Raw genomic sequence first — 27,682 nt, 5'->3', positions numbered from 1 at the left:
ATCGTCTAAAAAGTCTGCAACATGAGCGTTGCAGCTCGAAAACGGGTCAGCACATGGTATATTCTGGCAAAGTAACACATAGAGAGTAATGAAAGAATAAAGCTATACTACATGCATATTTGGCTGGTGGAAAGCTCTATGGTTACAGTTTTGCATAAAGCCAATTTTTCCCTACTCAAAGGAATAAATTTTATTTAACTATCATGGTGGTTGTTAAACATTGAGAATGGTTGACAGCATCCTCAATCCCAATTAGGTAACATCATTATTAAAGAAACCCAACAATATTAATTATAGTAACATGATGAGATTCACATGATAATCCAAGTACTAGATACTCAAGATGTCCATAACCGGGGAGACGGCTAATCATGATTAGTTTATACACTCTGCAGAGGTTTGCGCACTTTTCCCCACACGACTCGATCTCCTCCGTTGGTTTCCTCGCACTACATGGTGTTTGAGAAACGGATGACCGAGACATAGTCTTTCAGAAGCGCTAGCACCTTACGATGGGTAGACCTGTCCACCTACTTTCCCCTACATCTGCTAGTCTACCACTGTAAGAGTTCGCACGACTTAATCAACTATGCTAGAGCCCATAATAGCATGTGGCTGCACACGGAAATTTCTAGCATGAATAATCTTATGATCCCTTTGAGCCTGGGTGGCGGTCAAAAAACAAACAGGCAATCCTGGAATACCCGGGTACCTCAATCCTCCCAGATGTGTATTAAAGTTGCCATCTTAAATAAACCATTAATTAACAATCTCACATCTTTCATGGATACACTCACCCAATCCACGTCTACTAGCATAGCATGGCATAATAAGCAAACGTAGAAGTAACTCCCAAGGGTTTGATAATAAAACAGGTAATAGGTACTACCTCATCTACTTCCCAGAACCCGCATATTAATCAGATCCTAATCATGCAATTGTTTGAGGATTGATCTAATGAATAAAAACTGGGTAATAAAGAAGTATGATCAAAGTGTTACTTGCCTTGCTGATGATCCGCGAAACCTAGGGATCCGAAGTAGCAAGCAGCGTAATCCGGGTACTCTATCGCAAGCAAACAAACAAACAAGCATACAATAAGTACTCATCTAATGCATAGGTAAAACTCAAATAAGAGATCTAACCAGAAAATTCAACTTATGAACTACGGTTTCCAAAAAGAATCAAATCGAACGAAGAAACAAAACTCAAACGGCGAAAGAAACAAGCTTCGTTTACTAATCTGGACCTAAGTCAAATTTTACAGTAGCAAAAACTTGTTTGAGTAGATTATTTGGAAAGAGGGTTTCGAGACGAAACTCTAAGCGCTTGAATCGCCTGATTCCGATAAACGAGCGAAAAGTTATGCTAAAACGAAAATCGGATCATAAATCACGATAAAAAAATCACGGAATAAATCCGAGAAAAGGAAAAATGACGAACAGATTAACGAACGAACGTTCGTTATCTGGATCTAAACGATGAACGCGTTCGTTAAGACGAACGAACGAGCGAACGCTCGCTAATTAACCTAAACCGAAAAAAAACAATCTAAATAATAAAAAAACGAATCTAAAAAAGCCGAATGAAAACCGGCGAAAACCGAACGGTTTTCTAGGAATAACCGGTGGCGGGTCAACCTCGGCGGCGGCGGTCGGCGGCGGCGGCGGCTCCGGCGAACGGTGTCGGTGGCGGGCGGGGCTCGGGCGGCGGCGTCGGCAGCGGGGTGCGGGGCGGCGGCGTCGGCGGCTTCGGCGGGCGACGGGGTGGCGAGGGGCGGCGGCGTCGGGCTCCGGCGGCGGCGGCGGCGTCGGCGGCGGCGGCGGGCGCGGGGCTCGAGGCGGCGGCGGCTAGGGTTTTGGCCCCGGGGCGGGCCGGCGGCTTATAAAGGCCCGGCCAGGCGGAGTCTTGGCCGGTTACGGCCCGTAGTCGGTTCGAAGTTTTTTTTATAATAAATATCGCGCAGAAAAACAAACGAAAGAAATACTAAACGAACTCCAAAAATCCCAAAATAAATTTTCCCCGGCTTCTAAAATCAAGCCGGTTTAGATGAACATTTATTTGGAGCCTAAATGCAATTTTGGAAAACACGCAGTTTTCCTAAATTCAAATAAAATAGCCAGAAAATCCAAAATAAAATCTTATTCGATTTTTTTATTAAATCCTCAATATTTCTTTATTTTGGGAAAGTCATTTTATTCCCTCTCTCATATTTATATAATTGAAATAATTGAAGATAAAATAAATAAAATCAAATGATCCTATTTCCAAAATTTGAGAAAACTCAAATATGAAAACATTGAAATTCCCAACTCTCTTCGTGGGTCCTTGAGTTGTGTAGAATTTCTAGGATCAAGGCAAAATGCATTAAATATGATATGCAATAATGATCTATTTGTATAACATTCCAAATTAAAAATTTGGGATGTTACATTCATGGTCAAAGTACTGGAATTGCCATCATCAAAAACAGAAATTGCCATGCTCTACAAACTAAAATTGCCATATGCCAACTTTTGTTTAAGCACCATGGCAACTACAGTGTAAACATCATGGCAACTTTGGGCAAAAAAAAATTCGTCGAAACATATCAACATGGGGTCTAGTTTGGAAGATCTCGTCGAGACGGAATTAATGGTGAAAACGGATTTTTAATTCGCTTTTTTAATTAGGAGTTAAAACATTTTAAGCCAAAAACTAAAAAGATTTCTGCTGATGTCATCTGTTTATACGTGGCAAAATGAGTGGTGATGGGGCGTGTGGGCGATGTGCAAACGCCCACACATGTGGGCGCTACTTTTTCCGTAAACAAATGCCTGGTGAGGCTGACGGCTATGCATTCTGCTTGGAAGGTTGTGATCTGGAAAACTGCTAACGTTGTCAACGCAAATGTTGGATCAACTAATTAAGATGATGACAGGAGGGATGACGCTAAACATGCAAGTTGATAATTGTATGATTGTTCATTTTTGCATCCAGAAACCCATTATTGTTCTCTTTTGCTTCTAGAAACTCATTGTTCTTTTTTTTGTTATTCTAGAAACTCAGCGTTCATGGGAGTGGGATACTGCGATGCCACCGGTTACATGTGCGTGTCAACGGTAAACCACATCAAGGCAGCAAGGGATGTTGAATCGGTCAATTTTGTCTGTGTGAAAGAGAGAGCAACACAACGAACAACACTCGAGGCAGAGACGAGGCGATTCGTTCGGGCCGAGGGTTCACCGATCGCCTCTGATTTGAGCAAAACTAGCTGTCTGACCCGTGCATTTGCGCGGCTAGATTTACTATCTGTTGTAGTGTGATCTGTTGCAAACTACCATTTGATTTATATTTCAATGTTGTATTAGTATCAAAATATTTCATAATATAAATGGTGATTGTAAAAACCAATGCTTTCTTAGGTATTTGATGGAGTGAGCATTTTGTTGCCGACAATGATATTTTGTTGTCTAACAACAACAATGAAAGACAGATGGCACTGAGACCCGCCATTCATTCAAAATCATAGATTTTATATTAATCTTTGACCTTTTTTATTTTACTCCTCATCCTTTGTATCCATCCCACTTCTATAACTTTTAGAGGAACTTACCTCGTAATTAAATATTAGTATGTATGAGGTATACATTCAACTCCTTGCTTACAAATTTAAAGGAAATATTGAATTAATAAATTGTGAATTATACTACTCCCTCCATCCGATGAAGAGTGTACATTTGACTGAAAAATTTGTCCAGAAATGAGTGTACTTCTATCTTCTCAATGCAATTTGAAGTTGAAATTTTTTCTCTCTCATCAGTAATCAAGACCAACAACATTCTACACATGGGCTTCCTAATTTCTTCATGCACTTAGCTCATTAGGGGTTGAATAATTAAAAAGGAGAGAGATGATGGCTGGCACCTTTCCAATGCATTTGTTTACTCTACTTCATAATTTGTCCAAAAATATCTATATGTACACTCTTCATCGGACCGAGGGAGTAACTCATATTAGATTTCTACATGTACTATTTACTTATAAATGCTTCGAGAAATGATGTGGTACTCAAATTGCCTTAGTCATACCAACAATGTAATTACCAGATTAAATTCATAGATAGACTTGCAAGAAATATCAATTCTCACTTAGTATCATCAAAAGTTTCCCTCTATTGTCATGCACGTGTTCTTATGGAGATTGATCCACATATTTTTAACATAACCGAAACATCTTACTACATAGTTCACATGATCTTTTGCTCCCAACCTCTGCTCTTAGAGCCAAAATATAGCTTTGCTTTATTAACTCAAATGATATATGCTATTTTACACATGTGTACCAGGTTGGCATCGAACAACCATTTTTTGGCATGATCATATGGATGTCCTATACACGGTTCAGATACATGCATACCCTTTTTTTTGTTTTTTCAAGTGTATATACCTCCTCCTATTTGCCATTTATTTTTACATTGCCAGACTTCTGCACGTTGATATATCTAAGAATTTGAAAGTGCGTTATATCGACTAGGGGGGTGAATAGGCGATTTTTACAAATTCGTCACGGAGGAATTTCTAGGTGACTTCTAAACCTTCACAGACTTGGTCACTCGGCAATCCACAATTCCTCTTGGATGCTCATACCATAACGCCAAACCGTCTGGAGGATACACAGTTCTCAATGTAACAAGTGTCGGTTTCACACAGGAACAATCTCTTTAGTGATGCTCAATCACTTTGGGTTGTAGGTGTTTGGGTTTGGGTTTTGGGTTTTCCTCACTTGATGATTTTCGCTCAAAGTCCTCAGAGGATGGGATGCTCTCAATGACAAGTGTCAGTTTCTCTTGGAGCGGCCAACGAGCTAGTGGTTGTAGGGGGCGGCTATTTATAGCCTAGGGAGCAGTCCGATATGATAAGGCATTGCCCTTTTAATGATAAGACCGTTAGGTGGGTAGATATTTTGGATAGAAGGTGCATAGCATAGCAACAATCGGAAATATGAGGTTCAAATTCCTCAGGGCTATCATGTTTCTCACTGTGTAGGCAATCCGCACTGGCGAATTCCTAGCTCCTCAGTTAGAACAAATTCCTCAGAGACCAGAAGATCTTCGTCTCTGTCACTGAAGAAATTGATTGAACTGATATGAGATTTCCAATGGCTTCACTCGAAAGGATTGGGTAGGTATAGGATTTTGAGATGAGCATCACATGGAAATAACTTTCCTTAGTATTACCTCGACCCCCTTTAACAGTACGGTATTTCCTAGGACGCAAGAAAGATAAAATGAAATAACGAAAACAAAAGTCTTCACGCTTCATAATTCCCGCATGAATATCCAAGTCTTCAAGGTCACACAAATTTCTTCACTTTCAAAATCTTCAGGAGAACCAAAGTCTTCAGCTGAAGACATACATTTTTAGGGGTCGACTTTTTTTCATAAATATCAAACTCCTCATCGAATTATAGAGCCTGTGTACACTCACAAACATATTAGTCCCTTAACCTATAAGTCTTCAATACACCAAAATCACTAAGGGGCACTAGATGCACTTACAATCTCCCCCTTTTTGGTGATTGGTGAAAAATAGGTTAAGTTTTCAATGGGGATAAACATATCAATTGAAAGTGCTAAGTATTGAGCAATTTGATTGCAAGATATAGAAGAACTCCCCATGAAGATGTGCATATTTGAGGAATTTGCTTTCGATAGCAGATGCACATTGTAGAGTAATATCATGGAGATCTCCCCCTATATCTTGTAATTCAGACACGCATTTAACATATTGTATGAAGAATTTGAAATACATGATGAAATATGGTGTCTGACGAAATTCAGCATGCGTGCATTAAGTACTTAAGGAATTAAGCAAGCAGAAAGTAGTCAAAAGTATCAGACCACCATAGGACTTAAGTTTACAACTCGGCAAATCAAACACATCAGAAGAACTAGAGTTGTAACTTAACAAAAAAAAACACCCATATAAGAGACCCGCTTGAAGACTAACTAAAATTTCTCCCCCTTTGTCATCAAATGGCCAAAAGGGACGAAAAGTGAGGACTAACGCCCCTGAAGAATATCATCATGACGTTGATGGAGGAGCGCTAGCGTTGTTGGGGTCGTCCATTGTTGTAGGGCTTGCCACAGTGTCGTCCAAATCTTCAGCATCGTTTGTCTCGCGCGATGAAGAATATGAGCTGAGGAATTTTGACCTTCTTGAATTTCTTTGAAGGTAGCTGAGACCAGTTAAAGTCCTGTTGGAAGTCCATCTTCTTGAGTTCATCATAAGTGTAGCTATGCGAAAGAATAGTCCAGGTGCGGTCGAAGACTTGATGCGGATAATGGTGATTCTTATTCACAGTGTTTTGAGTGACAGTCATGTTCTGAAGAATTGCACCAAACTGATGCTTGAACCACTTGTGATTTCTGTCCACCTTCTGATGAAGACTAAGCAGCAACTCACGATCAGTCATCACACGCGGAGCATTTGCCTGAGGATATTGCTTTAAAGCATTGCAGCAGTGTCATGAGTGGCAGAGTCATCATATGTGGAGTAGGATGCTGCCTTTCGAAATTGACCATCCAAAGGATGAGTGCCTTCATCAATAATTGCGGCCTTGCCCTTCTCATCAGTCGAGGAAATAGTCCGTTTGAGGACTTCAATTGGGGGCAAATAACTGAGGTGATTCTGACAGTCAGCCTTGTAATGAATTGAAGTCCTTGATCTGATGAATTTCATGATCCAGGGAGTGTAAGGCTTCAACTCAAATGGTGACAAAGTAGCATTGGCCAAAGTCCTCATGAAGAAATCATGATAGTTGATTGGAATACCATGCATGATGTTGAAAAGTAGATTCTTCATGATGCCAACAACTTCTTCTTCTTCAGAGTTGTGGCCCTTAATTGGACTGAGGGTTTTGGCCAGAATGTGATAGACAGTCCTTGGCACATTTAGCAAATCCTTGACGAGGAAATTTATTCTTGGAGCTTGGCCAGCCTTCAAAGGCTTCATCAGCACTTGTATCAGATGATTTTGCAATTCAGGTTCTTCATATAGTTTTGGAGCGCCTTCAGTGGGTGGACTGACTAGGACGGCATGAAGCAATTCAAAGGCCGGAGCTTTGTGATGTGTATTTTCAGTCATCCAGTCCAGAACCCATGAATTCACGTTGTCAACATTGCCTGTCAGATGCAAAGTGGCATAGAACTGAAGAATAAGCTCTTCATTCCAGTTGTAGATATCGGTGCAGAAGTTGAGTATCCCTACGTCATGAAGAACACTGAGGACTGGGGTGAAACATGGAAGAGACTCCATATCCACATGAGGAATTTGCATATGGTCAAACACTTTATCCTTGTCAAACAGCAGTGTTGAATAAAAATTGATCTGAGAAGCAGTCCCGAAACGCTTGCGGCGAAGGCGAGCAGAGTCATAAGGATTGAAATCAGAGAAGAAATGACGCTCAGCAAAGAAGTTATCAGCCTTGAACTTCTGCATGTTAACTTGCGCCCGTGGCGCCAAATAGGAAATGCCATGAGCTAGCAGCACATAAACCACGACAACACATGATGATTACAGTAGCTAAAGGTTTACCGTACCATGTGGTTCAAAAAATTGTAGCTAATTTTGAGATTGTGAATAATTTTTGAAAACAGGAACATATTTCGGAATTCGACACATTTTTAAGAAAATTTTGAAAAGAATTTCAAAGCAGGAACATACTTTAAATTTGTGAACAAAATTTAAAAATATGAACATTTTTATTATTTGAAACAATTTTGAAAACCATGAATATTTTTTGAAATTTCTAGATAACCTTTTTAGTTTGGCAACAAATTTTGAAAATGGGAAATTTTTGGAGACCGCAATTTTTCTGGGAACATTTTGGGATTTTCCTTCAAAAAATGAACATTTAATGAAATTTTGGTTTTTTTGAATTCTGACCAAACTTTTGAAATTCTGACATTTTGTTTGGAATTATGACCAATTGGAATTAAGAAATTTATTTATATATGTGATTTTTGACTAAAAAGTGTAATAATTTTGAAATTACGAACATAATTTCAAATTCTGGATCATTTTTTGAATTCCTGAATAAAATTGTGAAAAAGGAACATTTTTTAAAGTACCAACATTTATTGAAAACACGACCATATTTTAATTTGTGAACTAATTCTGAAAACATGATTTTCGAAGAATGCAGACAATATTTTAAATATCTGATTGTTTTTTTGAAAGAGTAAAGTAAACTGGAAAAAGGAAAGAGGAAATATGAAAACGAAGAAGCAAGAGAAATAGATATATAAAATGTAAAGAAGAAAAACAAAAGGGGGAAACCCAGTAAAAAAATTGGTTTAGGAATGTTGGACCTTCTAGAAGGTTCCTATAACATTGTCAGGAACTAACATTGTTAGGAACCTTCCAGAAGGTTTACAAACCAGAGTCCTAGGGTCCCGTGGCACGTTCTAGCTGCTGAATGGGTTCAAAGAAGTCTGTGCATGGAGTTCATAAGCATGGGGTGACACAAGGTCAAGTAAGACTTCACTGAAACTGTTTGTATTGTACCTTTTCTATTAAATTCGGAACTGATGTGTCAGAACTATGATGACACAAGGCTTCATTAACAATTTTGTAATGTGTTTCGACAAAAGGTTTGCTACCTATTGAAATGTTTCCCCTCATTGATCTAATCCAAGATACATTACATCTTAATTACTGCACTTCTCCCATTTCTATTTCTTGAGTTCCTGTGTCCAAACAGGAGACTAACCTTGTAACACAAATAAAAAGTGGCACCCTCGAGCTCAATTTGGAGAGAACTGGAAGAATGTCGACCGCCTCTCCCACACGAGGTATGTCCCATGGGATTCCCCGCCCACTACTAACTGCTTCCTGCCTTATCTCCTAGCGAAGCAACATCAACTCGTTCTCCCAACCTTCTTCCTCCGAAAAATCTCCCATCAACCCCCATTGTCGACCGAGCATTGTTGCGCACCGACACGACCGCTAAATCCATCGCCGACACCCGAGAGATAATGCTTCGCGACCACGGCCGTTGCGGGTTGGAACCCACAACAACACGTTTGCCTTTTTTTAGAAAAGGAGGATGACCCCGGCCTTTGCATCTGGAAGATGCATGCAGCCATTTTTTTGATTATTCACAAAGACCTTACAAAGAGATACATCAATAAGTCTGAAGCCACCATCTTCGTAACATCTGTCGCTACTCCGATCTAACCGATGAAGGGGGTGCCGACAGTCTGGGCCAAATACTAAACAGACCTCGCATCATTTCCTAACATCTAAAACCCGAGGCCCCAACTAAGCCACCTACTGTGGGGCACTCACATGTTCCACGCCCTCTCAGAGGCTGCCGCCGCCATCTTCCACTGATCCATCTTCAGAGCATGTACCGGCACATCAATTGTCAGGCCTGCAGCCGACACCACCATGACTTCAGACAACGCCACCTCCCTACGCACGTCCATCATCATACATCCGTTGCCGAGACCCTGCTGCGCCACGCCCAAAATATCATCAATGAACACCATGAAGAACTTATCCAGAAACTCCATAAATACTTTGTTCATCATGTTCATGACATAGGCAGGTGCGTTCGTCAGACCAAATGACATAACGGTATACTCGTACAGCCCATACCTGGTGGTAAAAGCCGCCTTAGGTATATCCTGCTCCCGAATCTTCAACTGATGGTATCCTGATCGCAAATCGATCTTGGAAAATACCTTCGCTCCTTGCAATCGGTCAAACAGGTCATTGATCATCGGCAGTGGGTACTTGTTCTTGATTGTTACTGCATTCAAGCCTCGATAGTCAACAACCATTCTTAATGATCCATCTTTCTTCTCCACTGGAAGTACTAGCGATCCCCAAGGCGAAGAACTTGGGTGAATATAGCCTTTATCCAGTAACTCCTTAATCTGACTCTTAATTTCCTCCAAATCTTTTGCTAGTATCCTGTATGGTCTCTTGGATATCGGCCATGTGCCTGGCAAAAGCTCAATCAAAAACTCGATGTCTCTATTCGGTGTCATGCCTGGCAACTCCTCTGGAAATACGTCAGGGAAATCCTTCACTACTGGTACTTCCTCCTGCACAACTACTGATAAGGAATTTACGTGCATCCTCTTCGGCTCATGCCTTGATACATACCTTATGATTTTCCCTTCTGGGGTAGGAAGCAAAATCGACTTACTGGTGCAATTGATGTTTCCTCCATACATCGATAGCCAATCCATACCCAGAATCACATCCAAACCTTGAGATTCCAAAATGATTAAGTCTGAGGGGAAAACATGCTTGCCTATACTCAATGGCACTTGAAAACATCCTCGACTGGCCATATACTTTGCTCCTGGTGAGGTTACTAGCATGGGTGTTCCTAGAACCTTGGTGGGCAGTCTATACTTATCCATAAATCCCCTTGATATATATGAATGCGATGCACCAGTATCAAAAAGAACGAGTGCAGTAAATGACTTAACCAAAAACTTACCTATTACTGCATCTGGCTGGGCTTCAACCTCCTCGACGCTAACGTGGTTCACTTGTCCTCTATTGAAAGGGTTCGGCTTCTTCCCATAGCTTTCATTGCCATTCCCATTGTGGCCTTCAGGACATTCATTGGCGTAATGTCCAGTCTTCTGGCAGTTAAAACAACTGACTTGACTCAGATCTCTCTTGGCTGGTGTTGAGGGGTTGGTACGGTTCTGGCCATTACCTCCTCCATTCCCGTTACCATTCTTGGAACCATTATGGTTGTGTGAGCTACCACCTCCATGGGTATGCTAGAACTGTCCTCCCGACTACGGGGTAAAACGTGGCTTTTGCTGAGCTCCAGAATTGTACTTCCCTTGTCCATACTTCCTCTTGCGGTTTTCAATCTGCTGCTGCTTCCCTTCAATCATGAGAGCATGGTCTACCAACTCCTGGTAGTTGTTGAAACTTGCTACCATCAACTGCATGCTCAACTCATCATTCAGTCCTTCCAGAAACTTCTCTTGCTTAGCTGCATTTGTAGCAATCTGGGGCGTAACGTGCTAGTTTACTGAAATCATCCACATACTGGCCAACTGTGCGTCCTCCCTGGCATAAGTTGCGAAACTCACGCTTCTTTCATGGCCATAGCTCCTGCTGAAACATGAGCGGTACGAAAAGCCTGCTGAAACTGATCCCATGTGACAGTATCTACTGGATAGGTGGCTGTGAAATTCTCCCACCATGATGCTGCGGGTCCCTCAAGCTGATGTGCGGGAAATCGCACCTTCTCCGCATCTGTGCATCCTGCAGTGGTCAACTCCCTGGCTGTATTGCAAAGCCAATCATCTGCAAATATCGGCTCGGTGCTACTGGAAAACACCGGCGGATTTAGCCTAAGGAAACGGGTTAAGTGATTAACAGGTGTTGTTGTTCCCCTGATTCTGATTCCGGACTAGTATCTGCATCAATGCATTCTACTGCTGGATCAACTGGGTGAACTCCGGTGGGAAAGCAAATCCGTTGTCACGTCTCGGAGGCATCTGAGGGTTTAGAAAAGATGAGAATACAGAATAGAATGATGTCTAGAGGGAAAACACTACCCATATGCACATGAGACAAATTTCAACCAAAACACTTCATTCAAACAAGCAAGGGCATACAACGGTCTATCTATCGTTACAAAAGTGCTCGGCCTAATCTAGATACATGGGGGAATACTACTACTGTTATGGTGGTCGACTAGAAAAACTGCTCCGATGAAGACTCCATGATATCTGCTCCAGCTTCATCAACATAGTCATCATCACTATCATCTGGGTCTGAGTCAGTGTCGTCGATGATGATGTAGTTCTCAGGACGAGTGCAATCTTCGTCTTCTCAAGTGGCTGGAAATCCCATAAACACTCTTAGCTTCTTCTTCAGATCTTCATTCTTCTCGACTAGCGTTGCTATTTCCTCCTCATATTCATCACGTGTAGACTTGAGTTCTTCCTCCAACTCCGTGATCTTGGTCATGGCCTTCTTCAGATCCATCATGCCTTCACACATCTGGTTCTCCTGGCATCGAATGTTCTGGTTTAATTAGTGGATGAAAGCTGCAATTGATCTGTCCTTCCTGGTGCTGATCATCTCCCATTGCTCGTCTCGGCGCCCACAAATCTAGTAGGTAGTATCCTTAAGCTCCCTGTGGTAAACTTCTCCAATACGTCCCATGGTGATGTGGGCTGCCATGCTCTTTCCTAGGCTCCAGATTGGTGCATCAAAGGAAAACTCTATAGGCTCAGTGATAGGCATGAACGTCCTTCCTGGAACTTGAACTTGAATCATCCAGCGCTCCTCTTCAGGTAAAGTGGTGTTGTAGGTTCCGGTGAAGCTTGGTACTCCGATCTTCAGGTACTTGGTAACTTCCTTCAGGTGTCGTCCAAGGGTGTATCTTCATCCGGTTGCATGAACTTGTTCCTTGCATCTGCCATCCTAAAAGAGTAGAAAAGATGAGGAGTCGGAAAAGAGAAGAGAGAGTAGTGATCTAGGGCTTTTAGCTTAGTGGCCGTGTCCTACAGTCAGCGTGTGCTCTGCTACCATCTTGTAGCGACCAGACCTCAAACAGTCTGATCTCTGTGCGTCAGTGTCATCCCTGGATCAGTAATGCTGACACGCACAGTACTCGAAGGATTTATAACAGAGTGGCAATCACACACTTATTACATCGAATGTCTCAAAAGAGAGCTTATTACAATAAATATGGCTTAAGGCCATCTAATAACGATAACAGCGGAAGGCTTGGAAGATAAGTGAGTCCATCAACTCCAACGGCATCACTGAGTATAGAACCACGATCCTAAGGCATCTTACTCATCGTCTAAAAAGTCTGCAACATGAGCGTTGGAGCTCGAAAACGGGTCAGCACATGGTATATGCTGGCAAAGTAACACATAGAGAGTAATGAAAGAATAAAGCTATACTACATGCATATTTGGCTGGTGGAAAGCTCTATGGTTACAGTTTTGCATAAAGCCAATTTTTCCCTACTGCAAAGGAATAAATTTTATTTAACTATCATGGTGGTTGTTAAACATTGAGAATGGTTGACAGCATCCTCAATCCCAATTAGGTAACATCATTATTAAAGAAACCCAACAATATTAATTATAGTAACATGATGAGATTCACATGATAATCCAAGTACTAGATACTCAAGATGTCCATAACCGGGGAGACGGCTAATCATGATTAGTTTATACACTCTGCAGAGGTTTGCGCACTTTTCCCCACACGACTCGATCTCCTCCGTTGGTTTCCTCGCACTACATGGTGTTTGAGAAACGGATGACCGAGACATAGTCTTTCAGAAGCGCTAGCACCTTACGATGGGTAGATCTGTCCACCTACTTTCCCCTACATCTGCTAGTCTACCACTGTAAGAGTTCGCACGACTTAATCAACTATGCTAGAGCCCATAATAGCATGTGGCTGCACACGGAAATTTCTAGCATGAATAATCTTATGATCCCTTTGAGCCTGGGTGGCGGCCAAAAAACAAACAGGCAATCCTGGAATACCCAGGTACCTCAATCCTCCCAGATGTGTATTAAAGTTGCCATCTTAAATAAACCATTAATTAACAATCTCACATCTTTCATGGATACACTCACCCAATCCACGTCTACTAGCATAGCATGGCATAATAAGCAAACGTAGAAGTAACTCCCAAGGGTTTGATAATAAAACAGGTAATAGGTACTACCTCATCTACTTCCCAGAACCCACATATTAATCAGATCCTAATCATGCAATTGTTTGAGGATTGATCTAATGAATAAAAACTGGGTAATAAAGAAGTATGATCAAAGTGTTACTTGCCTTGCTGATGATCTGCGAAACCTAGGGATCCGAAGTAGCAAGCAGCGTAATCCGGGTACTCTATCGCAAGCAAACAAACAAACAAGCATACAATAAGTACTCATCTAATGCATAGGTAAAACTCAAATAAGAGATCTAACCAGAAAATTCAACTTATGAACTACGGTTTCCAAAAAGAATCAAATCGAACGAAGAAACAAAACTCAAAAGGCGAAAGAAACAAGCTTCGTTTACTAATCTGGACCTAAGTCAAATTTTACAGTAGCAAAAACTTGTTTGAGTAGATTATTCGGAAAGAGGGTTTCGAGACGAAACTCTAAGCGCTTGAATCGCCTGATTCCGATAAACGAGCGAAAAGTTATGCTAAAACGAAAATCGGATCATAAATCGCGATAAAAAAATCACGGAATAAATCCGAGAAAAGGAAAAATGACGAACAGATTAACGAACGAACGTTCGTTATCTGGATCTAAACGATGAACGCGTTCGTTAAGACGAACGAACGAGCGAACGCTCGCTAATTAACCTAAACCGAAAAAAACAATCTAAATAATAAAAAAACGAATCTAAAAAAGCCGAATGAAAACCGGCGAAAACCGAACGGTTTTCTAGGAATAACCGGTGGCGGGTCAACCTCGGCGGCGGCGGTCGGCGGCGGCGGCGGCTCCGGCGAACGGTGTCGGTGGCGGGCGGGGCTCGGGGCGGCGGCGTCGGCAGCGGGGTGCGGGGCGGCGGCGTCGGCGGCTTCGGCGGGCGACGGGGTGGCGAGGGGCGGCGGCATCGGGCTCCGGCGGCGGCGGCGGCGTCGGCGGCGGCGAAAGGCGGCGGCGGCGGGCGCGGGGCTCGAGGCGGCGGCGGCTAGGGTTTTGGCCCCGGGGCGGGCCGGCGGCTTATAAAGGCCCGGCCAGGCGGAGTCTTGGCTGGTTACGGCCCGTAGTCGGTTCGAAGTTTTTTTTAAAATAAATATCGCGCAGAAAAACAAACGAAAGAAATACTAAACGAACTCCAAAAATCCCAAAATAAATTTTCCCCGGCTTCTAAAATCAAGCCGGTTTAGATGAACATTTATTTGGAGCCTAAATGCAATTTTGGAAAACACGCAGTTTTCCTAAATTCAAATAAAATAGCCAGAAAATCCAAAATAAAATCTTATTTGATTTTTTATTAAATCCTCAATATTTCTTTATTTTGGGAAAGTCATTTTATTCCCTCTCTCATATTTATATAATTGAAATAATTGAAGATAAAATAAATAAAATCAAATGATCCTATTTCCAAAATTTGAGAAAACTCAAATATGAAAACATTGAAATTCCCAACTCTCTCCGTGGGTCCTTGAGTTGTGTAGAATTTCTAGGATCAAGGCAAAATGCATTAAATATGATATGCAATAATGATCTATTTGTATAACATTCCATATTAAAAATTTGGGATGTTACATTCATGGTCAAAGTACTGGAATTGCCATCATCAAAAACAGAAATTGCCATGCTCTACAAACTAAAGTTGCCATATGCCAACTTTTGTTTAAGCACCATGGCAACTACAGTGTAAACATCATGGCAACTTTGGGCAAAAAAAATTTCGTCGAAACATATCAACATGGGGTCTAGTTTGGAAGATCTCGTCGAGACAGAATTAATGGTGAAAACGGATTTTTAATTCGCTTTTTTAATTAGGAGTTAAAACATTTTAAGCCAAAAACTAAAAAGATTTCTGCTGATGTCATCTGTTTATACGTGGCAAAATGAGTGGTGATGGGGCGTGTGGGCGATGTGCAAACGCCCACACGTGTGGGCGCTACTTTTTCCGTAAACAAATGCCTGGTGAGGCTGACGGCTATGCATTCTGCTTGGAAGGTTGTGATCTGGAAAACTGCTAACGTTGTCAACGCAAATGTTGGATCAACTAATTAAGATGATGACAGGAGGGATGACGCTAAACATGCAAGTTGATAATTGTATGATTGTTCATTTTTGCATCCAGAAACCCATTATTGTTCTCTTTTGCTTCTAGAAACTCATTGTTCTTTTTTTTTGTTATTCTAGAAACTCAGCGTTCATGGGAGTGGGATAATGCGATGCCACCGGTTACATGTGCGTGTCAACGGTAAACCACATCAAGGCAGCAAGGGATGTTGAATCGGTCAATTTTGTCTGTGTGAAAGAGAGAGCAACACAACGAACAACACTCGAGGCAGAGACGAGGCGATTCGTTCGGGCCGAGGGTTCACCGATCGCCTCTGATTTGAACAAAACTAGCTGTCTGACCCGTGCATTTGCGCGGCTAGATTTACTATCTGTTGTAGTGTGATCTGTTGCAAAGTACCATTTGATTTATATTTCAATGTTGTATTAGTATCAAAATATTTCATAATATAAATGGTGATTGTAAAAACCAATGCTTTCTTAGGTATTTGATGGAGTGAGCATTTTGTTGCCGACAATGATATTTTGTTGTCTAACAACAACAATGAAAGACAGATGGCAATAAGACCCGCCATTCATTCAAAATCATAGATTTTATATTAATCTTTTACCTTTTTTATTTTACTCCTCATCCTTTGTATCCATCCCGCTTCTATAACTTTTAGAGGAACTTACCTCGTAATTAAATATTAGTATGTATGAGGTATACATTCAACTCCTTGCTTACAAATTTAAAGGAAATATTGAATTAATAAATTGTGAATTATACTACTCCCTCCATCCGATGAAGAGTGTACATTTGACTAAAAAATTTGTCCAGAAATGAGTGTACTTCTATCTTCTCAATGCAATTTGAAGTTGAAATTTTTTCTCTCTCATCAGTAATCAAGACCAACAACATTCTACACATGGGCTTCCTAATTTCTTCATGCACTTAGCTCATTAGGGGTTGAATAATTAAAAAGGAGAGAGATGATGGCTGGCACCTTTCCAATGCATTTGTTTACTCTACTTCATAATTTGTCCAAAAATATCTATATGTACACTCTTCATCGGACCGAGGGAGTAACTCATATTAGATTTCTACATGTACTATTTACTTATAAATGCTTCGAGAAATGATGTGGTACTCAAATTGCCTTAGTCATACCAACAATGTAATTACCAGATTAAATTCATAGATAGACTTGCAAGAAATATCAATTCTCACTTAGTATCATCAAAAGTTTCCCTCTATTGTCATGCACGTGTTCTTATGGAGATTGATCCACATATTTTTAACATAACCGAAACATCTTACTACATAGTTCACATGATCTTTTGCTCCCAACCTCTGCTCTTAGAGCCAAAATATAGCTTTGCTTTATTAACTCAAATGATATATGCTATTTTACACATGTGTACCAGGTTGGCATCGAACAACCATTTTTTGGCATGATCATATGGATGTCCTATACACGGTTCAGATACATGCATACCCTTTTTTTTGTTTTTTCAAGTGTATATACCTCCTCCTATTTGCCATTTATTTTTACATTGCCAGACTTCTGCACGTTGATATATCTAAGAATTTGAAAGTGCGTTATATCGACTAGGGGGGTGAATAGGCGATTTTTACAAATTCGTCACTGAGGAATTTCTAGGTGACTTCTAAACCTTCACAGACTTGGTCACTCGGCAATCCACAATTCCTCTTGGATGCTCATACCATAACGCCAAACCGTCTGGAGGATACACAGTTCTCAATGTAACAAGTGTCGGTTTCACACAGGAACAATCTCTTTAGTGATGCTCAATCACTTTGGGTTGTAGGTGTTTGGGTTTGGGTTTTGGGTTTTCCTCACTTGATGATTTTCGCTCAAAGTCCTCAGAGGATGGGATGCTCTCAATGACAAGTGTCAGTTTCTCTTGGAGCGGCCAACGAGCTAGTGGTTGTAGGGGGCGGCTATTTATAGCCTAGGGAGCAGTCCGATATGATAAGGCATTGCCCTTTTAATGATAAGACCGTTAGGTGGGTAGATATTTTGGATAGAAGGTGCATAGCATAGCAACAATCGGAAATATGAGGTTCAAATTCCTCAGGGCTATCATGTTTCTCACTGTGTAGGCAATCCGCACTGGCGAATTCCTAGCTCCTCAGTTAGAACAAATTCCTCAGAGACCAGAAGATCTTCGTCTCTGTCACTGAAGAAATTGATTGAACTGATATGAGATTTCCAATGGCTTCACTCGAAAGGATTGGGTAGGTATAGGATTTTGAGATGAGCATCACATGGAAATAACTTTCCTTAGTATTACCTCGACCCCCTTTAACAGTACGGTATTTCCTAGGACGCAAGAAAGATAAAATGAAATAACGAAAACAAAAGTCTTCACGCTTCATAATTCCCGCATGAATATCCAAGTCTTCAAGGTCACACAAATTTCTTCACTTTCAAAATCTTCAGGAGAACCAAAGTCTTCAGCTGAAGACATACATTTTTAGGGGTCGACTTTTTTTTCATAAATATCAAACTCCTCATCGAATTATAGAGCCTGTGTACACTCACAAACATATTAGTCCCTTAACCTATAAGTCTTCAATACACCAAAATCACTAAGGGGCACTAGATGCACTTACAATCTCCCCCTTTTTGGTGATTGGTGAAAAATAGGTTAAGTTTTCAATGGGGATAAACATATCAATTGAAAGTGCTAAGTATTGAGCAATTTGATTGCAAGATATAGAAGAACTCCCCATGAAGATGTGCATATTTGAGGAATTTGCTTTCGATAGCAGATGCACATTGTAGAGTAATATCATGGAGATCTCCCCCTATATCTTGTAATTCAGACACGCATTTAACATATTGTATGAAGAATTTGAAATACATGATGAAATATGGTGTCTGACGAAATTCAGCATGCGTGCATTAAGTACTTAAGGAATTAAGCAAGCAGAAAGTAGTCAAAAGTATCAGACCACCATAGGACTTAAGTTTACAACTCGGCAAATCAAACACATCAGAAGAACTAGAGTTGTAACTTAACAAAAAAAACACCCATATAAGAGACCCGCTTGAAGACTAACTAAAATTTCTCCCCCTTTGTCATCAAATGGCCAAAAGGGACGAAAAGTGAGGACTAACGCCCCTGAAGAATATCATCATGACGTTGATGGAGGAGCGCTAGCGTTGTTGGGGTCGTCCATTGTTGTAGGGCTTGCCACAGTGTCGTCCAAATCTTCAGCATCGTTTGTCTCGCGCGATGAAGAATATGAGCTGAGGAATTTTGACCTTCTTGAATTTCTTTGAAGGTAGCTGAGACCAGTTAAAGTCCTGTTGGAAGTCCATCTTCTTGAGTTCATCATAAGTGTAGCTATGCGAAAGAATAGTCCAGGTGCGGTCGAAGACTTGATGCGGATAATGGTGATTCTTATTCACAGTGTTTTGAGTGACAGTCATGTTCTGAAGAATTGCACCAAACTGATGCTTGAACCACTTGTGATTTCTGTCCACCTTCTGATGAAGACTAAGCAGCAACTCACGATCAGTCATCACACGCGGAGCATTTGCCTGAGGATATTGCTTTAAAGCATTGCAGCAGTGTCATGAGTGGCAGAGTCATCATATGTGGAGTAGGATGCTGCCTTTCGAAATTGACCATCCAAAGGATGAGTGCCTTCATCAATAATTGCGGCCTTGCCCTTCTCATCAGTCGAGGAAATAGTCCGTTTGAGGACTTCAATTGGGGGCAAATAACTGAGGTGATTCTGAAAGTCAGCCTTGTAATGAATTGAAGTCCTTGATCTGATGAATTTCATGATCCAGGGAGTGTAAGGCTTCAACTCAAATGGTGACAAAGTAGCATTGGCCAAAGTCCTCATGAAGAAATCATGATAGTTGATTGGAATACCATGCATGATGTTGAAAAGTAGATTCTTCATGATGCCAACAACTTCTTCTTCTTCAGAGTTGTGGCCCTTAATTGGACTGAGGGTTTTGGCCAGAATGTGATAGACAGTCCTTGGCACATATAGCAAATCCTTGACGAGGAAATTTATTCTTGGAGCTTGGCCAGCCTTCAAAGGCTTCATCAGCACTTGTATCAGATGATTTTGCAATTCAGGTTCTTCATATAGTTTTGGAGCGCCTTCAGTGGGTGGACTGACTAGGACGGCATGAAGCAATTCAAAGGCCAGAGCTTTGTGATGTGTATTTTCAGTCATCCAGTCCAGAACCCATGAATTCACGTTGTCAACATTGCCTGTCAGATGCAAAGTGGCATAGAACTGAAGAATAAGCTCTTCATTCCAGTTGTAGATATTGGTGCAGAAGTTGAGTATCCCTACGTCATGAAGAACACTGAGGACTGGGGTGAAACATGGAAGAGACTCCATATCCACATGAGGAATTTGCATATGGTCAAACACTTTATCCTTGTCAAACAGCAGTGTTGAATAAAAATAGATCTGAGAAGCAGTCCAGAAACGCTTGCGGCGAAGGCGAGCAGAGTCATAAGGATTGAAATCAGAGAAGAAATGACGCTCAGCAAAGAAGTTATCAGCCTTGAACTTCTGCATGTTAACTTGCGCCCGTGGCGCCAAATAGGAAATGCCATGAGCTAGCAGCACATAAACCACGACAACACATGATGATTACAGTAGCTAAAGGTTTACCGTACCATGTGGTTCAAAAAATTGTAGCTAATTTTGAGATTGTGAATAATTTTTGAAAACAGGAACATATTTCGGAATTCGACACATTTTTAAGAAAATTTTGAAAAGAATTTCAAAGCAAGAACATACTTTAAATTTGTGAACAAAATTTAAAAATATGAACATTTTTATTATTTGAAACAATTTTGAAAACCATGAATATTTTTTGAAATTTCTAGATAACCTTTTTAGTTTGGCAACAAATTTTGAAAATGGGAAATTTTGGAGACCGCAATTTTTCTGGGAACATTTTGGGATTTTCCTTCAAAAAATGAACATTTAATGAAATTTTGGTTTTTTTGAATTCTGACCAAACTTTTGAAATTCTGACATTTTGTTTGGAATTATGACCAATTGGAATTAAGAAATTTATTTATATATGTGATTTTTGACTAAAAAGTGTAATAATTTTGAAATTACGAACATAATTTCAAATTCTGGATCATTTTTTGAATTCCTGAATAAAATTGTGAAAAAGGAACATTTTTTAAAGTACCAACATTTATTGAAAACACGACCATATTTTAATTTGTGAACTAATTCTGAAAACATGATTTTCGAAGAATGCAGACAATATTTTAAATATCTGATTGTTTTTTTGAAAGAGTAAAGTAAACTGGAAAAAGGAAAAAGGAAATATGAAAACGAAGAAGCAAGAGAAATAGATATATAAAATGTAAAGAAGAAAAACAAAAGGGGGAAACCCAGTAAAAAAATTGGTTTAGGAATGTTGGACCTTCTAGAAGGTTCCTATAACATTGTCAGGAACTAACATTGTTAGGAACCTTCCAGAAGGTTTACAAACCAGAGTCCTAGGGTCCCGTGGCACGTTCTAGCTGCTGAATGGGTTCAAAGAAGTCTGTGCATGGAGTTCATAAGCATGGGGTGACACAAGGTCAAGTAAGACTTCACTGAAACTGTTTGTATTGTACCTTTTCTATTAAATTCGGAACTGATGTGTCAGAACTATGATGACACAAGGCTTCATTAACAATTTTGTAATGTGTTTCGACAAAAGGTTTGCTACCTATTGAAATGTTTCCCCTCATTGATCTAATCCAAGATACATTACATCTTAATTACTGCACTTCTCCCATTTCTATTTCTTGAGTTCCTGTGTCCAAACAGGAGACTAACCTTGTAACACAAATAAAAAGTGGCACCCTCGAGCTCAATTTGGAGAGAACTGGAAGAATGTCGACCGCCTCTCCCACACGAGGTATGTCCCATGGGATTCCCCGCCCACTACTAACTGCTTCCAGCCTTATCTCCTAGCGAAGCAACATCAACTCGTTCTCCCAACCTTCTTCCTCCGAAAAATCTCCCATCAACCCCCATTGTCGACCGAGCATTGTTGCGCACCGACACGACCGCTAAATCCATCGCCGACACCCGAGAGATAATGCTTCGCGACCACGGCCGTTGCGGGTTGGAACCCACAACAACACGTTTGCCTTTTTTTAGAAAAGGAGGATGACCCCGGCCTTTGCATCTGGAAGATGCATGCAGCCATTTTTTTGATTATTCACAAAGACCTTACAAAGAGATACATCAATAAGTCTGAAGCCACCATCTTCGTAACATCTGTCGCTACTCCGATCTAACCGATGAAGGGGGTGCCGACAGTCTGGGCCAAATACTAAACAGACCTCGCATCATTTCCTAACATCTAAAACCCGAGGCCCCAACTAAGCCACCTACTGTGGGGCACTCACATGTTCCACGCCCTCTCAGAGGCTGCCGCCGCCATCTTCCACTGATCCATCTTCAGAGCATGTACCGGCACATCAATTGTCAGGCCTGCAGCCGACACCACCATGACTTCAGACAACGCCACCTCCCTACGCACGTCCATCATCATACATCCGTTGCCGAGACCCTGCTGCGCCACGCCGCCGAGACTCCACATCGCCGACGCGAACAAGAAACGCCGCTCCACGAGTAAAACAGTAAAACCGTCCACTGGTCCCTCGATCCAATGCACACCTCCAAGAATGGCGCCCCCAAGGAGGGAACGACATGAGAGCGCCGCCATCATCCGATCAATTGATCAAGGGTTTCCCCCGGAGGTATCAGGAGGATCTAGGAGCTTCACCTCGATGATGCCTTCAAGAAGGAAACGATGAAAAAGCGTCGCCATCACCGGCTCCGGCTACTGGCCGAAGACTAGGTTTTCACCCGGATCTGTCCCAAGTAATCCGGCCGACAACCCGTGCACCATCTCGGCCGCCTTCAAAGCCTCGGATCTAGACGCCTAGATTTGGCGATCATCCGCAACAACACTTCCACCGTGGGAGCCCTTGGCACACCGGCCACTGCCTGTGAGTGCCACCACTGGAGCCTGGGAGGAGGGCTGCCACCCCACCTCTCCAAACCGTGAGAGCAGTCAAGAGGGATCCCGCACGCTCGTCATCATCTCTGATCCAAACCAATCCGAAGACCAAGCCACTAGATCGCCGGTGCAGATTCGCCTTGGACAAGGACATCACCACGTTATGCCGCCGCGGGCAGCCCGAGCTTCACCTGCCGCCACCTTCCAGGGCCGTCGCCCGGGATCCAGGCCGAACGTCGCCGCCGCCACCGGCCACGTTCCGCCGCCGCCAGAACTCTCGATGCTAGGGAATAATTGCGAGGCAAGGCGACACTATTGCAACAAGTACGACAGGATGATGATCGACAGTCGGGACTCGCCTTCAGAATCTAGTATGTTGTGGTTGACGCCGAAGATGGCAACATGGATGATGCACCACGGGTCTCATCGGAGGTGCTTTGGGGCTTGTGTTGCAAAGGTACTCGCCATAGGTGCTTGCAACAAGGGTCATGCCGCAAGGAAGTACTCGCTGCTGGGGACTCATCAGATGTGCATTTTGCAACATGGGTTGTGTTGCAACAGGGTTTGCAACATGAGTCGCGTTGCAACAAGGTTTGAAACAAGGATCATGTTGCAACTAGGGATGTGCAGAGAGGGACGATGACACGGTGGGAAGCGCACTGGACGGCTCGCGACCTAGCTGATCTTTGCCCCAGTCCGATGCGTAGCGTGAGCTAATTAAAATCGATGCAAGTCAATTGTATTTTTTTGTTATTTGCAAAGGATGTTTGAATCTGAAAGGTTCATGTGCTACACATTTAATGTGCTATAGTGGAGCAGATATATGGTCTAATTGTTGGAAATAATACTAATAATAAATGCCAAAGTATTCCCATGAGGCTGGTCATTTCAGTGAGTAATTTAGACGAGTAGCGTGCATATGTTACTGATCTAAATTACTCCTTTGTAGAATCACTTTTCATTGGAAAGTGCTATGTAACATACTCCCACCCACCCTTCCGGTTCAGAGGGCGTAATTTAAAAGTCTTACCAACCAAGATAGATGGTGAATAATATAATTTTTCTAGTTTGCAAAAGTACTCAATTATTGCGCTCGTTTTTCTGAAATAATTATGTTTACCTGCATTAATTGCAATGCATACATGTGTGACGAATAAATGACCAAAAACATTTACATGCATTTGTGATTTTTCTCTTAATCCTTACATGGATCATTTAATGCACATTAAAATCTGAACATGTGATGGGAGCAATAAAAATGAGACTGATAAAACGAAAGTAATTTTTTTGAGGTAAACCCTATAAATGAAAGGAAGGGAGTATTATGTTGCTCTATTTCTCCCTCTCCTCTTTAGTTACTTGGGACATCAACTGTTTTTCCTATATGGCAGACATGTTACTAACTATTATACTCCCCCTGTGAGTAGTCTCAGTTGGCCGATCCTTCAATCAAATGGCAGCATCGCCAGCATGCCATGCAACTTGGCTGGCCCTGTGTACCACTATATCTCCCCCAACTTATGTTGGTCGGAACGGTTCGCATCCATTTGTTTTTTCCTCAGCCTCCTCTCTTCTATCTTTCTCTATCGCCCAAACTGCCGCCATGGCCTGTGCCTCCCCAAGTGCCCCTCCTCTTTTCTCTTTCTCTCATGTACCTAGCTCATGGGCCTCTCCTTCCGGTAAGACCCCATGGAATGCACATGTCCCATGCTCGGGGGCTACCGTTTGACCCTGACCACCACTGCCACACTATCGATCAAAGGAGGGTGGCTACCACCAGCAGCAGGGGTGGTTACAAGAACAACACCACCGTCTGTTTCCGGTCACGACGTTGCTGCGAGCGGAGTAGCGCATCGGATGACGATGATGTGAGGTTTTGCCGTGTTGCCGCGGGACGCTGTCGAGCGTGGCCTTTTTCATCATTCGAGCAGTTGTGGGAGGCGCCAATGATGCGAGCTCGCCGGAGATGTTTATGTGGGTACCGGTATTGCCTGGTGGCGACAACTGGGCGCAATGTGGGTCATGTTGTGAGCACAACATAGATTATGTTGCAAAGCACTCATCGTGCAAATCTCTTAGCGCAACATGGCCCATAGTGCAACCTCTGAGTGCAACATGATCCATGTTCAAACCTCATGGATTGGATGGTTAGTGCATGATGGATCCGATGGCTCGCGACCAGGCTGATCCTTTTAAAGATCAGCGCTAGAGAATACATGAACCGTACATGTGACAAACGGTCTGGTTTGGCATGGCTAAGAAAAGCAAGCGAGGCCTTCAGAGTTGAGCGAGGGTATCCCAAGTTTGATAGACTAAAAGTAGAAATACCTCTTATGATCATGAGACATTTCCATTTAGCTGGAACCAATGAAGAAATTTCTCCATACACAAGAGTGGTGCTGAGGGCATTTACTACTTCTTTAGGGATTGAATCATCGAAAGCCACAGAAAAAAGGCAAACGAATCTGCACAAAGGGAAGAAAAATGAACGAAGAAACACTCAACGCAAGCTGGTTCTTTGTCCTCCACCCTCAACGCGATGGCGGCAATTGGAGGATTGAGCTCAGAGCTGCTTGAAGCCGAAGCGCATGAGGAAGAAGCAGAGCCTCCCAACCAACACCACAGACTCCACCACCCACATCAGGTGGTACACCACCTGCTCGCATAGCACGGCCAGCACGTTCACGCGCGGCCGCCACCGCACGCGCGGCTTCCTCGGCATCTTACACTTCCGTATCCACTCGCCCACCTTCCCGCGCGCCATCAAATCTTATCAATCCAAGTTGATCGAGTCAGATGCTTCTTCTTTGTTGCTTGTTTGCTACAGCTCTGTACATCTGACTCCTCCTCCTTCTGGCCGAGCTTTATAGGTTGGCACCTAAATGAAAAAGATTCGAAGTCAGACGTACGCCTAGTCAATGAACGAATGCCTCTGCTGAACCCCACGGCTGCGGGGTTTCCTGGGAACATTCCAATCTGAAGCGAAAGCTCAAAATGCTGACGTTGTGATGTATGGCTTGAAAAGTGGATCGGAGCAGTTTGCATTAACTAATTATTAAGATGTATCGTTAGTTAGTTAGGAGTAGTTAGTTAAGCTCATCATCGTTGTTTGATAGTGGAGTATGCCGCCGTGGTGCTCAAGCCAAATTTATTCGTTGATCGCTTCATCGTCTCTCATGTCTGCAAAACATTGTTTGACTCTGATGATAGGAGCGGTGACGCTAACATGCAGGTGGTGGCTAACTGTATAATTGTTTTTGTTTGTTCTACAATAATGCAATGCTACGAGTTTTATATTTCAAAAAAGGACACTCTATTGAATCACTACTGGGAAATCCGTAGCAAATCACTGGATATAGTAGATGCTGCTCCGTGTCCTCTATGCCGAGTGCGGCACACGCCAAAGGTGCGGTCACCATTTTGTTAGAAAAGGTTTTGCAGCCAGTCCTGCAATAACACATATTGTAAACAGATGCACATATCACCATTCATATAGCATTTCACAAATATTCACATCATATGGCAATTGACACATAAGTATCATCAAACATATATCACAAGTTCATATTCTCAAAGACATATATCACAAGTTCATTGGCACATACACATTACAAAGTGCAATTTCTCACATACCATTAGAAATTCAGACACATTAATCACAAGTTCAGGGTTATCCAGAATGACATATAAAAAATACTTTGAATACCAATACAAAGGAATTACTATCCTACATTCTTTTGTAATTTCTATGATTAGAGGAATTTTGTAACAATTCTACATGATAGATTACTTTAACAAATTTTACTTTAGAGCCCTTAGAGCATGTGTACAACAGAACCCCTTAAACCCTTGATAAACATATGCGCGGATTGCCCGGTCACAAAATGGCCGCCCAACTACTCCCCCATGCCAAGCCCAAATGTCCGGGTTGTCCGACCCAAACCTAGCCCATATCTGGCAGATATGGGCTGTCTGGACATGCCTGGACGCGGCCGCCAAGTCAGACCGGCCGAGGCCAGCCCCATCCGACTCCACTCCGCACCACCCGAGACAAAACCCTAGACCATATTTTAATTTGTGAACTAATTCTGAAAACATGATTTTTGAAGAATGCAGACAATATTTTAAATATCTGATTGTTTTTTTGAAAGAGTAAAGTAAACTGGAAAAAGGAAAAAGGAAATATGAAAACGAAGAAGCAAGAGAAATAGATATATAAAATGTAAAGAAGAAAAACAAAAGGGGGAAACCCAGTAAAAAAATTGGTTTAGGAATGTTGGACCTTCTAGAAGGTTCCTATAACATTGTCAGGAACTAACATTGTTAGGAACCTTCCAGAAGGTTTACAAACCAGAGTCCTAGGGTCCCGTGGCACGTTCTAGCTGCTGAATGGGTTCAAAGAAGTCTGTGCATGGAGTTCATAAGCATGGGGTGACACAAGGTCAAGTAAGACTTCACTGAAACTGTTTGTATTGTACCTTTTCTATTAAATTCGGAACTGATGTGTCAGAACTATGATGACACAAGGCTTCATTAACAATTTTGTAATGTGTTTCGACAAAAGGTTTGCTACCTATTGAAATGTTTCCCCTCATTGATCTAATCCAAGATACATTACATCTTAATTACTGCACTTCTCCCATTTCTATTTCTTGAGTTCCTGTGTCCAAACAGGAGACTAACCTTGTAACACAAATAAAAAGTGGCACCCTCGAGCTCAATTTGGAGAGAACTGGAAGAATGTCGACCGCCTCTCCCACACGAGGTATGTCCCATGGGATTCCCCGCCCACTACTAACTGCTTCCAGCCTTATCTCCTAGCGAAGCAACATCAACTCGTTCTCCCAACCTTCTTCCTCCGAAAAATCTCCCATCAACCCCC

Source organism: Triticum aestivum, chromosome 6B (genome assembly GCF_018294505.1).
Source record: "Triticum aestivum cultivar Chinese Spring chromosome 6B, IWGSC CS RefSeq v2.1, whole genome shotgun sequence".
NCBI lineage: Eukaryota > Viridiplantae > Streptophyta > Magnoliopsida > Poales > Poaceae > Triticum > Triticum aestivum.
This window is presented reverse-complemented; position numbering follows the sequence as displayed.